Below are 14,131 nucleotides of genomic sequence, written 5' to 3'. Positions count from 1 at the left end.
ATGTCAAAACTGACTAATAAATCTTGGTTGTTGAGTGTAATGTTTTTAATTTGGTTTATGAAATGTGTATTTTTTTATGTAGGAAGGGGACTGACCTACCAATTCCTTGAGTGTGGCTGCTAATTTTTTGGCTAAGTGGTAATTTGGGCAGTCGATTCCTTCAAACAATCGGATGTAGTGGTGCGTCTGTTTTGTGTATTTTTGGCAGGCCATAAATTTTGGGCAAGCAGGCATGATGAGGTATTAGTTTTTTTGTTGTTTCTTCCGCCCATGTGTTAACGGATTTAATTAATTCAGTTGTTTTCTTTTTGATATGTTTCGTGGGGTTGTAGTTTACCATTTGGTAGGTGTTGTGGTCCGATACCAAATGGTTCATTTTCTCTATGTAAGTTGTTTGGTCTAAAAGGATAGTGGCATTCCCTTTATCTGCTTTTGTGATTATAATGTCCTGGTTATTTTTTAAGGATTTAAGGGCCAGTTTTTCCATTTTGTTCAGGTTACTGCTTAGTTTTTTGTTTGAATTTAGTATACAGGATGTTTCCATGTGTATTTTATCAGCTAGATTGGTGGGGAAGGATCTTAAACCTCTCTCGATATGAAAAATGATATCTAGTTTGTTTACTGACCTTGGCGCAGTTTAGACCTTTCTCCAGCAGTGAGAGTTCACCTTGGGTGAGATTGTAGTTTGATTGGTTGATAACCAAGCCGTGGTCCAATGGTGGTTGGTTGCTCCTAGCGTCATTTGTGGGTGATTGGCTACTCCTTTCATTATGGCTTCCTGATTGTCTTGTGCTTTCATGTTGTTGTAGTGCTTGAAACTTCATTATTAATTTTTCCTTGTTTTTCAGTAATAGGTGCTTGGCCAAGTCGTCTGTAATCCTGTCTAAATTATCCCAAACTTCTGGATTAATGTAGTCAGATAGCTCTAATTTAAGTTGTAAAACTTTGGCTTGGGTAGATGCTAGGTATTTCCGTGCCTTGTGGATCTGTTCTCTTAACAAAGCTTTTTCCAACTGGGCATAGATACGGAGTGCTTTGCTGATTTAAACTTCTTCTTTAGTTTAATGCAGTTGGGTATTAAGTTGCTGTCTCTACATCATTTCAAAAAGGCTAGTCGATTAGTTAACCACTTGCAAATTACCACTTAGCCAAAAAATTAACAGCCACACTCAAGGAATTGGTAGGTCAGTCCACTTCTACATAAAAAATACACATTTCATAAAAAAATTAAAAACATCACACTCAACGACCAAGATTTATTAGTCAGCTGTGACATAACTTCCCCTTTTCACCAATGTCCCGATCAATGATACTATCTTGCTCCTACAGAACATATTTCCACACGACATCATGGCCCTCTTTGCCCACATACTCCACTCCGGATATTTCGTGTGCCAAAACAATTTTTACCTTCAAAAAGAGGGTACAGCCATGGCCTCACCACACTCCCCCCCCCCCCCCCAATTGCTAACTTTTATATGGAAGACTTTGGGCAACGAGCTCTAGAGTCAGCGTGCCTAAAGCCCAAAATTTGGCTCAGATACGTCGATGATATTTTTGCCATTTGGCCCCACGGCCGTGAAGCACTAAACACATTCCTTAGCCACCTGAACAAACAAAAACGTATCCAATTCACCATTTAAATAGAAAAAAAAAAACAACTCTCTCTCTTCCGTTCCTAGACTCGCACGTCTCTCCTTCTCAGTCTACTGCAAACCTACACACACAGGCCAGTACATACACAAAAATTCTTATCACCACCCTACACACAAACTAAGTGTCATAAGCACGTTTAAACTGGGAGCTCAAACTATTTGTTCAAATGAACAAGCTCTAAACCAGAAATACAAGATCATCAACCGTACATTTATAAAAAATGGATGCAGTAAAAAAACTATTCACAAGATCCTCCACAGAGATACTAGTAAAAACAAAAAAGATTTCAAGAATGCTATTGCCATACCTTATGTCAGAGGCATTTCCGAAAAAATAGACAGAACACTACACAAATACAACCTCAAAACCACCTTTAAACCCTCGACAAAATTAAGACACCTACTCAGTTCTTCCAAAGATCATCTTCCACACCTAGCCCACCCAGGGTTATACAAAATACAATGCACATGTAATCTACCATACATAGGGGAAACAGGGCGAACCATCCCAATTAGGAAGGACGAACACAAATGACACATTAAATACCTCCATTTTGGAAAAACTGGCCTTTCTGACAACGCACTCCAAACATACCACAGAATTGACTGGAAAAATACCAAGTCCCTACACCGCACCAAAACCTGGTTCGAGAGGAAATTCAAAGGAGTATGTGAAATATTCAAACATAACCCAAATCTGAACAAAAATGATGGCCTAACCATTCCAAGAATGTGGAGGAGCCATCTGCAACCGTTATAGCAACCAGAACAAGCCAAAGAAAAATCCCACTACAAGAAGACTTGGTGATTTTTTTCCATATTTTCCCCCTTAACATTCCATAGCAACTTGAACTGTACAAGTCCTGAAGAAATCATAGTATAACAATCTGAACTGTACAAATCCAGAAGTATCTTAGTACATGAGGACTTTAGCAGAGTTTATTGTAGTTTTTTTATTTATTTTATTTATTATTATTATTCAGGCCTCCATGGAGTCAAAAGACTCATCGTGGGAGGTCCTTTCAAAGAAACGCAAGTCTATCAAGACTCATCGAGGGAGGTCCCTCTTAGGAAACACAAAGTCTATCATACCACTCCTTAAATGCATTGACCATTCTCGCTCTCACCACTCCATCAGATAATGCATTCCATGGTTCAACCACCCTCCATTATAATTTTTATTTTTATTTTATATATATATATATATTATTATTTATTTATTTTTTCAATTTTTATTTTATTTTATTTAATTATTGCTAGAGGTCAGGTTAATAAAAAGATTAATTAACAGCATAGATTTAATTTACCAGTATAGAGTGCAAGAGCATGTAGCTTGGTTCTCTATACACATGTATCCTTCTGATGATGACCTCGATGGGGCGAAACGTCAAGTGTTATTTTATTAATAAGTAATAAAATAATCATTTCAACACGTGCGTTTTGCGTCCCTAAATTCGTAAATATGAATGCTGATCACTGTGTAACCTTAAAAGAATGAATGACTCCCACACAAGAAGTGTGTGTGTGGGGGGGTCATTCATTAAGTAAGGCTTCAGTATGCCATGCACTGCCTATACTTGGACTCCCTGCAAATATGATGCAACAGGACAAATGGGTGTACATTACATTTATATTATGCACAGGTTTATTAGATGAATTTCATATTCTGGTGTGAAACTGTTACCCACTAATATATTGGAGGCTTGAATTGGTTTGAAAAAATTCGATCCAATTCAAGGACTAGAAAACAAATAAGCCCTAATTAGCCAGCCCAAGGTACTAATATACTGTAGGTTTTACTGCATCCTCAACTGAGGGAAGTTCTGGATCCCTAATAAATTAGTGCGTGCTGAGCATATTCATGAAGGGTGTTGCCCTTCATGGCATGCTCAACAGTATAACACCTCATTCAAACTGATTCAAGCCTCCAATATATTAGTGGATAACACCACATTACATTACACATTACACTACCCCTAAGGGCAAACTATTCCATTCATTCACTGCTCTCTGAGAGAAAAACCTAGCTCTTACTCCTTTCTTGACTGAGAACAACCTTAGCTTCAATGGATCCCCCGTGTTCTCTCCCTGCCTTCCATATAACAAAAAATTTCATCATTTGAAATGCTATAACACCCATTCGAGAGTTTATAGATGTCTATCATATCACTTCTCTTTCTCCTGTTAACCAGAGTCAGTAATCCACATACTTGCAATATGTCCTCATAATCTAAATCCCATAATCCTGATATAATCTTTGTAACTCTTTTTTGCACCCTTTCCACAACTTCTTTATCCCCTTAGAACCCAGGACACCAAATCTATGCACAATAATCCAGGTGTGGTCTTATCAAAGCCTTATAAAGAGGCAAAATTACTTCCTTATCCTTATATGTCAAGGTTTGCTTCAATATAGCAATTATCCTCTGAGTTGTATTTGCAACTTTTGCTATGTGACCTTTGAACTTTAAATTCTTATCCACCGATACACCAAGATCGTTTGCCGCCTTCAGTTTCTTGTATCATAACCCCGCTAATATAATATGCTGCTGGAACTCTAATCATGCCAAAGTGCATAACTTGACACTTACTAACATTAAACTGACAGCCATTTTTGTTTGCCCAGATTTTCAGTCTATTCAAATCATTTTGTAATTGCTGAATATCGTAGCATCCCTGATTGCTCAGCCTATCTTTGCATCATCAGCAAACAACTGCAAATCTGATGATAAGCCCTGCTTGATGTCATTAATGTATAGATTGAACAATAATAGCCCAAAGACCAAACCCTGAGGTATGCCACTGGTTACCTTAAATCTGGCAGATTCACACCCACTGTACAGTATACTCTCTATACTACTTTTTGATATCTGTCTGTCAATCAACCATTCCCTGATCCAAGTCAATATATTATATTCCAATCCCATATTCTCCAGCTTATGCAACAGCCTATCGTGTGGTATCCTACCAAATGCCTTAGAAAAATCCAACATTATAATAGTGTATCCATTCCCTTTATCCAACTTGGCCGTAACATTGCTATAAAATATGAGCAAATTGATAAAACATGACCTTCCTTTAGTAAACCCATGCTGTTCCTTGTAGAGTATAGAATGCTTGTCTACCCATTTCTGTAAGCGAGTTCTTATGCCCCGAACAGCCCATACCACAGAAGCGGTTTCTTCTCTGCCCTTGAAAACTAACTCTTGGGAGCAGAATACCTAATAGTAGCCGGGAACTGGAATTGTGTGGAAGACACACGTTTGGACAAAGTAGGCGGGAACGCAAACTCCGGAACCGGCGGAACCGCCACTCTAAAAAGATGCTGTGTAAATTTTGATCTCGTTGATGTCTGGAGGAGGAATAACCCATCGAAGGTAGAAACAACATGGTGCCGCGGCCAGATATCGACGAGACTAGATAGGGTGTATGTGTCCCAAAACTTGGAACAGTATGTTCAAAGGACACGTCACACCAGAGCACACAACATGTCAACAGACCACAAATTGGTCATTTTAAAAATTACACTCCCAGAGGTTATGGAAACAGCCAGAGGTTCTTGGAGGCTTCCTCCTACCTTTCCCAGTCTTTTTAGCGACCAGCTACAGAAACTCTGTGATGAATGGACAAACATCAACTGCGACTGGGAAAACTGGCTGCACTTTAAGTGGCAGGCTAAGGAACTGTTTCAAAAATGTGGATGCGAAAGTGTCTACCAACAACGTAAACGGCTGAGGGATCTCTACAGGGAACTCAGCTAGTACCTGTCAAGCGAACGGAGCGGAGTTCCCTGCAGACATCTTATCAGACAGGTAGAAATAGAGCTGCAGCAAGAGCGGCAGAGTAGAGTCGATGACCTCGACTTTCGCACTATCTTTTTTTATCTCAGAAATTTGGAAACACCCTCCGCCGCATTCTACAATCAACAACGGGTGGCAGCAAACGATGAAAGAACGATTTACCAGATCGAGGAGAAAGGCCAGATTCTAAATTCAACCCATGAAATACTCCATCACTTTCACCAGCAGTATCTCGGCATCTTCGCTGACCAGCAGGGCACGGATGACTTCAGTGAGTGGGACGTCAAACATTTTCCCGAGCATCTTAGCGCCCTGCATGACAGGCCGATAACTGCAGCTGAAATAAAAGCCATGTGCAAAACGATGAAGACAAAAAAAGACCCCAGGGCCAGACGGACTGGGGATAGAATTCTATAGATCTATCTTGGACCTTGTACTGCCAGCACTAGTAAAGATCTTTAACGAATTCCTCACTTTGGGAAACATCCCCGAGGAATTCGCTAAGAGCTATACAATCTTTATCCCCAAAAAAAGACCGAGATCGGACCTTGTCAAATAACTGGCGTCCCATCTCCTTAACTAACCTAGACTATAAACTTTTCGCAAAAATTATCTGTACATGCATTAAGGGCGGAATAGAAAACATAATAACAAGTTCACAGGTCTATGGAATCCCAGGTAGATCTATGGAATTTAATCTCTTCCTGCTAAGAGACCTAATCAGACTGGCCAAGGAAAAAAAATACCCCCTGGCACTTCTCTCCACTGACCTGGAAAAAGCGTTCGACAGCATCAGCCACACACACCCTAAAAAAAAGTAGGCATAGGCCCGAGACTTCAGCGTACAATTAAACATATGTACGCGGAGGCCTCGACACAACTGTCTATTAATGGGTTTCTGACAGAACCAATCCGTATAAAGAGAGGGGTTAGGCAAGGCTGCCCACTAAGCTCCCTTCTCTTTTCCCTAGCATTAGAACCTCTCATCAAAAGAATAGAGAACACCCCTGCAATTAATGGTATTCCACTGCCCCAAGTCTCCAAAACAGTGCAAAATAGTAGCCTATGCAGATGTAGTGGCCACACTCAGAGACTCTGAGTCTATCTGCATCTATCTTGACATACTGCAAAACTTCAGCATAGTCAGTGGTCTCCGAGTTAATGCACAAAAAACCAAAATCAAAAATTTTGGAAATTTCCATAACACCGGACTTCCCTACGGTTTAGCGCTGCATATGCAGCCGCTAACAATACTAGGAGTTCCCTTTTCTGAGTCGCTAGCTTTAACCAGTTAAAAAAATTACAGGAAATAAGTACGGAAAAGATAAGTCTATTCAAACCGACCTTTTTCCTCCTTTTATGGCAGAGCCACAGTGATAAAAACAATCATTACCCCAATGCTGATGCACACGGTCAATATCACAGGCATCACACTGCTACAAGAAAAACCAATTATCCAAAAAACTCATAGATTTCTTCTGGAATGAAAAAAAAACATGAGGTTAAAAAACAATACCTGCACTAAAACATGAAGAAGGGGGGTACGCTCTGCCTGATCTCAAAAGCTTGCTTTATGCAAATACATTCAAAAACCGTACGGAAGGCCTTAAACTCAAACCATATTTCAGGCCTCTTAATTAGATATTTTATAGGACTTTTCCTCCCCCTCTTTGGAACCACGGACTATGCTGGACCCCGTGCAAGGGTTGTGCCCAAGTGGTACCGCACACTAGTAAAATCACTCACAGTACTTAGAAACAAAGGAACAGAAATCCTCACGACACAAACCCAAAGCAGTATACTGGGATTTCTTCCAACTCTCCAGGCGTGATACACCAAACCTTGGGACAAACAATGAAATTCTCTTTAAAAACATCAAGAATAGCTGGGGACAGCCTTTTCATCGGGATCTGGCCTGGCGAATAGCTTATGGGCAGCTCCGGTGAAACAGGTTAAATCTAGGTACGTACCCAGTCCGTGCAATCCCTTTTGTGATGTCTGCCGGGGCGTGGAAACGGTGGAGCATTTCTTTTATTTTTGCCCCACCAGCCCAACGAGTCTGGCAAAGACTGAGCACAGCACTGGGAATCCCGATGCTATCGCTAGAAGAGGGTCATACACCTGCAATTCCCGCCACCAGTCAACAAGACCCAAAAATTCGCCATTTTTTTTAATTAACGTCTTAAAGTATCACATGTGGAAGGTACGGAAAAAATCTCAGGTACGGGACGCAAATTTAATGTACGCAGGAATAAGGAAAGGTTCTTTTTTTATCTTCCTAAATTTCTTGCGCAAGAGAGACATCTACTAGGTGACTTTAAATTTGTGAACAAATACTGCAAACCACCAAAAATATGCTTTCTTATACAGGGGACGCATCAAGCCCTGTATATTTCTTTAGTATCTCCAAAACTCCACCTAACTCTCCCTAGGAAAAGTAACAACCCACTCTGTTCTTCCTCGCCACAAAGCTTTCGCTGGCACAGTTTCCTTTACTCCAAATAAGGGGGGTAGATCTGAGAACCCGGGCTGCGAAGGCTTACTGCGAGGTGGTGCTGCTCCTTGTGAGCGCATCTCTCGGGCCAGTCTTCTACCCCATTCTAAGTCCCAGTGGTACCAGGTCTGTAAGTTCCTTATTTTGTTCCCTTTCAGTTCAACAGACCGGACCTTAAGTCCTTTAATTTAAATGTTCTAACTGAAAAAATATTTTCAGTTAGAAACATTTAAATGTTCTAATTGAAAATACTGTTTTCAAAACAAGTCAATGGATCTCCTTCACAGATAACTGACAAAATTATTAAGGATAAATTTATAAGTGAACTTTAGTCAAAATTTTTATGGTTAAATTTTCTTTTTTTTTGAACAGATAAATTGAGAATATGTGTCACAGACCAATTAGCCATATAAGGCTAAACAGGTTGACTGAGGCTTCTTTTACCTCCTACTATCCTACTCTATCTTTCATTATTCTCCTCTCTTACTGTTTGCTGACCCTCAGCATGCTTTATTCTCCAAAGGCCTATGATGAGAGATATGAACTCCCATTCGACCTCAAAAAAGGTTGAAACCGATCAGGGTAGTGGCCCCTTGCCTTTAATACAAAACATCATATGTCCCCTTCTTGGAGATGTGTTTTGGCATTAAGGGTAAATAATAAGATTAGTGATCGGAGCTTGTTCCACCTCTACCATGAGTTGCTTTGGTCTTGCACTACCTGTAGGATCAGCTAGTCTTGCATCATTTGCAGGCGCAAACTTGACATTTTTGTCTGTTTGCTTACTTGGGAAAAATGGAATAAAACCAGGTTTAAAATTGCTTGGTATCTTTAACATAATTATACCCAAGGTAAAAATACTTTCTACATCTATATCTCCTCCTGAGATTTTTATTTAATAAGGTTAAAACACCTTATGGCAACTTGTTTTGGTAAAATACTTACAAGCTCTGTATTATTAAATCTTGGTATTTCTAGCCTAGCTCCCACTGATGAGACCTCAAAAAAGGTCGAAACCGGTCTGGGTAGTGGCCCCTTGCCTTTAATACAAAGCATCATACATCCCCTTCTTGGAGATGTGTTTTGGCATTAAGGGTAAATATTAAGATTAGTGATCGGAACTTGTTCCACCTCTACCACGAGTTGCCTTGATCTTGCACTACCTGTAGGATCAGCTAGTCTTGCATCACTTGCAGGCGCAAACTTGACATTTTTGTCTGTTTGCTTACTTGGGAAAAATGGAGTAAAACTAGGTTTAAAATTGCTTGGTATCTTTAACATATATATATATATATATATATATAATTACTAGGGACACCCAATCCTCTGATTTACGGACTGGTAAGCCAGTTCTCCTTCAATCCTGATGACTCAAGACATGAGACAACAATGTGTTCGTCTCATGAAGGCAAACACATTGTTGGACGTTTCAAATATGTGACAACAATGTGTTTGTCTCATGAAGGCAAACACATTGTTGGACGTTTCAAATATGTGACAACAATGTGTTTGTCTCATGAAGGCAAACACATTGTTGGACGTTTCAAATATGTGACAACAATGTGTTTGTCTCATGAAGGCAAACACATTGCTGGATGTTTCAAAACAATGAAGAGACAAAAAACGTGAGACATAAAAACGTTTAAAATTTCAGCTTATCTTTTTATATATATATCTAAACAATAATTATATACCTGTAAAAGCTGCTCAACTTTAATTTGTTTTAAAACTTTCTTATATACTGTTCTTTTCAATGTAATATCCATTTTCATCCTACTGAAAACTAAGTGATGGTCACTTTCAATTTCAAATTCTCTGTACACTCTTGTGTTATGAACCAGTGTGAAGATATCACTATCAACAATGACATAGTCAATGAGGCTTTTATTACCTGTGTCTTCTCTCCACTGAACTTGTGCACATTTTTAAATTGTGATATGGTGTTAGTAATGATTAGTCCATATCCTGAGCAGAAATCCAGCAGATAATTTTATTATTATTATTATTTTTTTTTAATTTAAAAATAACAATCTTATGTACAGGATTAACTAATTTTGGTTCTCTGCAGTCAGGCAGAGAGGTTAGATGCTCACTGATTGTTGAGATAAATTACAATAAGAATAACAGTTGTTATAAGATGACATTACCACTATTATTAGATTTGCCCTTTTCTCAAAATTTTCCCAAACTGTTTCTATATGCCTGGTGGGATTCATTTCCTACTCTGCTGTTTAGATCTCCAACAAGAACCACTTTTTTCCATTTATTCTTTATGTCAGTTGTCTGTTCTAACAACTCAAAAAATTGCTCCACTTCTTCCTTAGGAGAACCTGTGGAACAATAGGTACAGATAAAGTTTCATTGTCCATTTCTCTATTTTGAAGTATGCCCACATAGTTCTACTTGAAACTGCTTTCCAATCAAGAAGTTTATCTTCATGTTTGGTGTTGAATGCTATCACTGCTCCTTCCTTTCCTTGATTGTAATTGCCTGAATATAACATCCTATACTTATTTAGTAAAATCTCACCTTTTTTGTCTTGTCTCAATAATGCCAATTATGTCCATATGGTACTTTTCCAGTTCTTCTGCAAGCTCAATTTCCTTTCCATTGATACTCCTTATACTGATGGTTCCTATCTTTAATTCTTCTGATATTTTATTTCTTCTTCTTCGAGACACTAAATTGGAGTTTGTTCCAGTAGCTGACCTCTCATTATTTGACCTGGTTTTGTGATGAAAACAGTGTGTGTGTGTGGGGGGGGGGGGTGAGTTTGTTTAACTGAGTGATGCCTAGCTGACATGAAATCTCATCATGTTGTTCCATTGTTCCATCATGTGGTTTAAGCTAACAAAGGGTACAATATGGTCAATTAAGTCCCAACTAAATGGCCAGCCAATTCTCATTTGTTATATACCTACTAGAGAACTGCTAATGGGGTGCATCACATAAAGATGAGGACTGGACATAAGGTCAGCATCCCCAGTTGGTTCTCTGCATTACTTGAAAGAAGTATGGAGGTCTTGTCCCAGTTATTTGGCTTTGACCCTTTGGTGACCCCTTTAATAATAAATCACAATCTGTATTCAAGTAGCTCATACACTATAGCCTTCCTAAACCAAGTGGCCATCTTGTTGCTGTAGAGCAGCGTTTCCCAAATGGTGGGTCAGGACCCAGCACCGGGTTGCCTAAAAAAACTCTTGAAAACCTAGGTGTTTCATTTTTGGGTTTTCTTTTTTTCATGAATACAAGTACATAGCATTTAATCGGGACTAATGAATAAATAATTTAATTAATAGAGACAAAAAATGCACTCCATCCGCGTCGCCATTCACAGTCTCTTTGTTCACAGTAAAGTAGCTCAACTAATGGTGAGGTTGCACGGTGGCAACCGTGCCACCAGCCGAATCGTTTGGCGGTCTGGAATTTGTTTTACTCATCTGCCACGTACTCACTCTGCTTGTTCAGTTTGAGTTAAGCATTGAGAAACAGCGTATTTTTTTTGTATTTACTGATTATGTGTACCTTGCCCAGTGGGTTCGGCTGAACAACCATAATTATTATTATAATTGTTTCTAAATAATTTATTTCATTCTTTCTTCATCTCGCTTGCCATTACCCATTTAACTAGGGATAAATGGGTAATAAAACAACAAACAAACAATGTGCCGGTTACAAACTCTTCGATTAGCACCAATGAACAATTGAGTGATGTGCAGCTGGGCATGAATTCTGAGAACAGCACTAACAAACGGCCGCACGATGTGTTGTCTACCAATAGTATTCTGAGGATTACAAACAATTCGGTTTCATCAAGAGTGCTGATGACAAACCATTGTGTTATTTGTTGTGCAGCGCTTTCAAATGAGTCCATGAGACCTTCAAAGTTGAAGCGACATTTGGAAACATCCGAACTACAGTAATAAGTCAATAGATTTCTTTATAAATAAAAAGAGAGAACTAATAGCTACCAAGAAGACTATGTCTTCAAATTTTTCTCAGGGAGCTCAGTCTGAAAACCTTGTAATGGCTTCTTATGAAATATCAAAATTAATTGCTGAAACTGGTTATCCTCACACAGTTGCCACGAAATTAATAGTTCCAGTAATGAAAATGTTAGCATCTCGAATATGTGATAAAAAACAGGATAGCCAAATAAATATGCTGACACTATCAAATAACACAGTGAAGCGTAGAATCATGGAGATTGCAGATAATATCGAAGAAACTGTCGTAGGTCATTTAAAAGAGTGCATTTTTTTTCCTTGTAAGTCGATGAAAGTACAGACATATTGGACAATTTAAATTTAATGTATTTTGTGAGATACGATTGTGACAATACAACTCACACAGAATTTCTTTTTTGTAAACCTCTGATAACAAGAACAACAGCTGAAGAAATTTTTAATTTCATTGCAAATTACATCAATGAAAAGGGTATTGAATGGAAGAAATGTGTGGGACTGAGTAAAGATGGAGCCTGCGCAATGGCAGGTGCACTTAGTGGACTTTTTCCGAAGATCAAAGCCGTAGCACCAGATTGTGTATGGGTGCATTGTAGCATTCATAGAGAAGCATTGGCCGTCAAAAGAATGCCATTGTTTTTAAATGCAACTATGCAAACATGTGTACGATTTATAAACTTTATAAAATCTCGTCCACTGAATTCAAGAATATTCTCTGTGTTGTGCAAAGAAATGGAGAGTGAACATGAACATCTTTTACACTGCGAGGTGTGATGGCTGTCAAGGGGGAATGTTTTAAGAAGACTTATTAAAATGAAGGATGAAGTTTTAATGTTCTTAGACCAACATCCCCCAATGGCTAGGGATGTAATATTTGAATTCAAAGACAGTTTTCATGATGTCAATTGGTTAATCAAGGTTGCTTACCTTTGTGACATTTTTGATTTTCTGAATAATTTAAATCTGACATTACAAGGTAGCAATGTAACTGTATTTAAAGAGCAAGAGAAGGTGGAAGCTACAACAAAAAAAATCAATTTGTGGTCCTGTCATGTGGAAGCAGGGAATTACAAATCTTTTACAAAGCTAACAGATTTACAAAAAGAGTATAATATGAGTTCCATGCCAGATGAGATTTCAGCTGTTATCAAGGAACATATGCTAGGACTGCAGGCAAGTCTGAAGGAATATTCTCCCCCAATCAACAGCAACAAAGCATGGATATGGAACCCTTTTACAGTGAACACAGAATCTGAGACAGAATTGCCAGATTCAGATATTGAATCTATAATTGAACTGTCATGTGATACAGCACTCAAAGACATCTTCAACACAATACCAGTGATGGATTTTTGGCTGTCTTGCTGTCAGGAGTACCCAGTGTTAGCAGAAAAAGTGATAAAATTTCTAATGCCTTCTGTCACAACCTATAAATGTGAAACAGGCTTTTTAACACTGGTTTTTCTAAAAAATAAATATAGAAACCGATTGGAAGTCGAACCGGATTTAAGAATAAAGTTATCTTTTCCTCTAAACCTGAAGTTTCTAGTTAACAAACAACAGCATCACACTTCTCATTAATAAATTACTTGGCTTTAATTTAATTTCTTTATATTTTTGTAAGAGTCAATGCTTCTTTATTATAATAATAATAAATGAAAACTCTATGAGCATTCAAATCTGTTTTATTTTACCTATTGGCCATAAAAAGTTTAGTGTGTCACAAAGATAAAGTATTAAAATAACTGGGCCATGGAAAATAAAGTTTGGGAAACCTTGCTGCAGAGCATTACTCGGAATGCTATCTGGAATATACAAAGGTTGAAACATTGAGTTTATATTAAGGTCGTTGAAGATGACAGTAGTATAATATAGTTGTGACCAAGTATCTTAGGCCCATGAACCACATAGGACATAATTTACATGTTGGTGAGCTGCAAGATATTTTCTAAAACATTTAATTATTAAAAACACATACAGATACATATAATTATACTCGCATTATTAGGCTGTTTAATCACTGATCTTAGGAGGCATAGGTTGGGTCTTCATATTTGTGTTAAGCTGAGAAAAGTAATCAGCATTTCACCTTTGAGACCTACTTATTTCTCATAACACAACACCCACAGCATAAGCTGGGATACTGCTGGATACTTATGAGTGGCAATTGGTGTTAATTACGTTATCCTGTTGGTGCCTCACGCAGAACAGAATATC

General features: G+C 38.4%; 1 protein-coding gene across 1 annotated transcript in view; it reads right to left on the bottom strand.

The window, feature by feature from the left end:
- Positions 1-14,131, bottom strand: part of LOC150096667 (very long chain fatty acid elongase AAEL008004-like) — a 135,022-nt gene that overhangs the window by 36,148 nt on the left and 84,743 nt on the right. The gene's annotated exons all lie outside the window — the stretch shown is intronic.

The sequence above is a fragment of the Typopeltis vanoorti genome, chromosome 18, assembly GCF_054136105.1.
Source record: "Typopeltis vanoorti isolate ZY-2024b chromosome 18, IOZ_Tvanoo_1.0, whole genome shotgun sequence".
Taxonomy (NCBI): domain Eukaryota; kingdom Metazoa; phylum Arthropoda; class Arachnida; order Uropygi; family Thelyphonidae; genus Typopeltis; species Typopeltis vanoorti.
The sequence above is the reverse complement of the archived record's forward strand: the minus strand, read 5'-3'. Positions and strand labels throughout refer to the sequence as shown.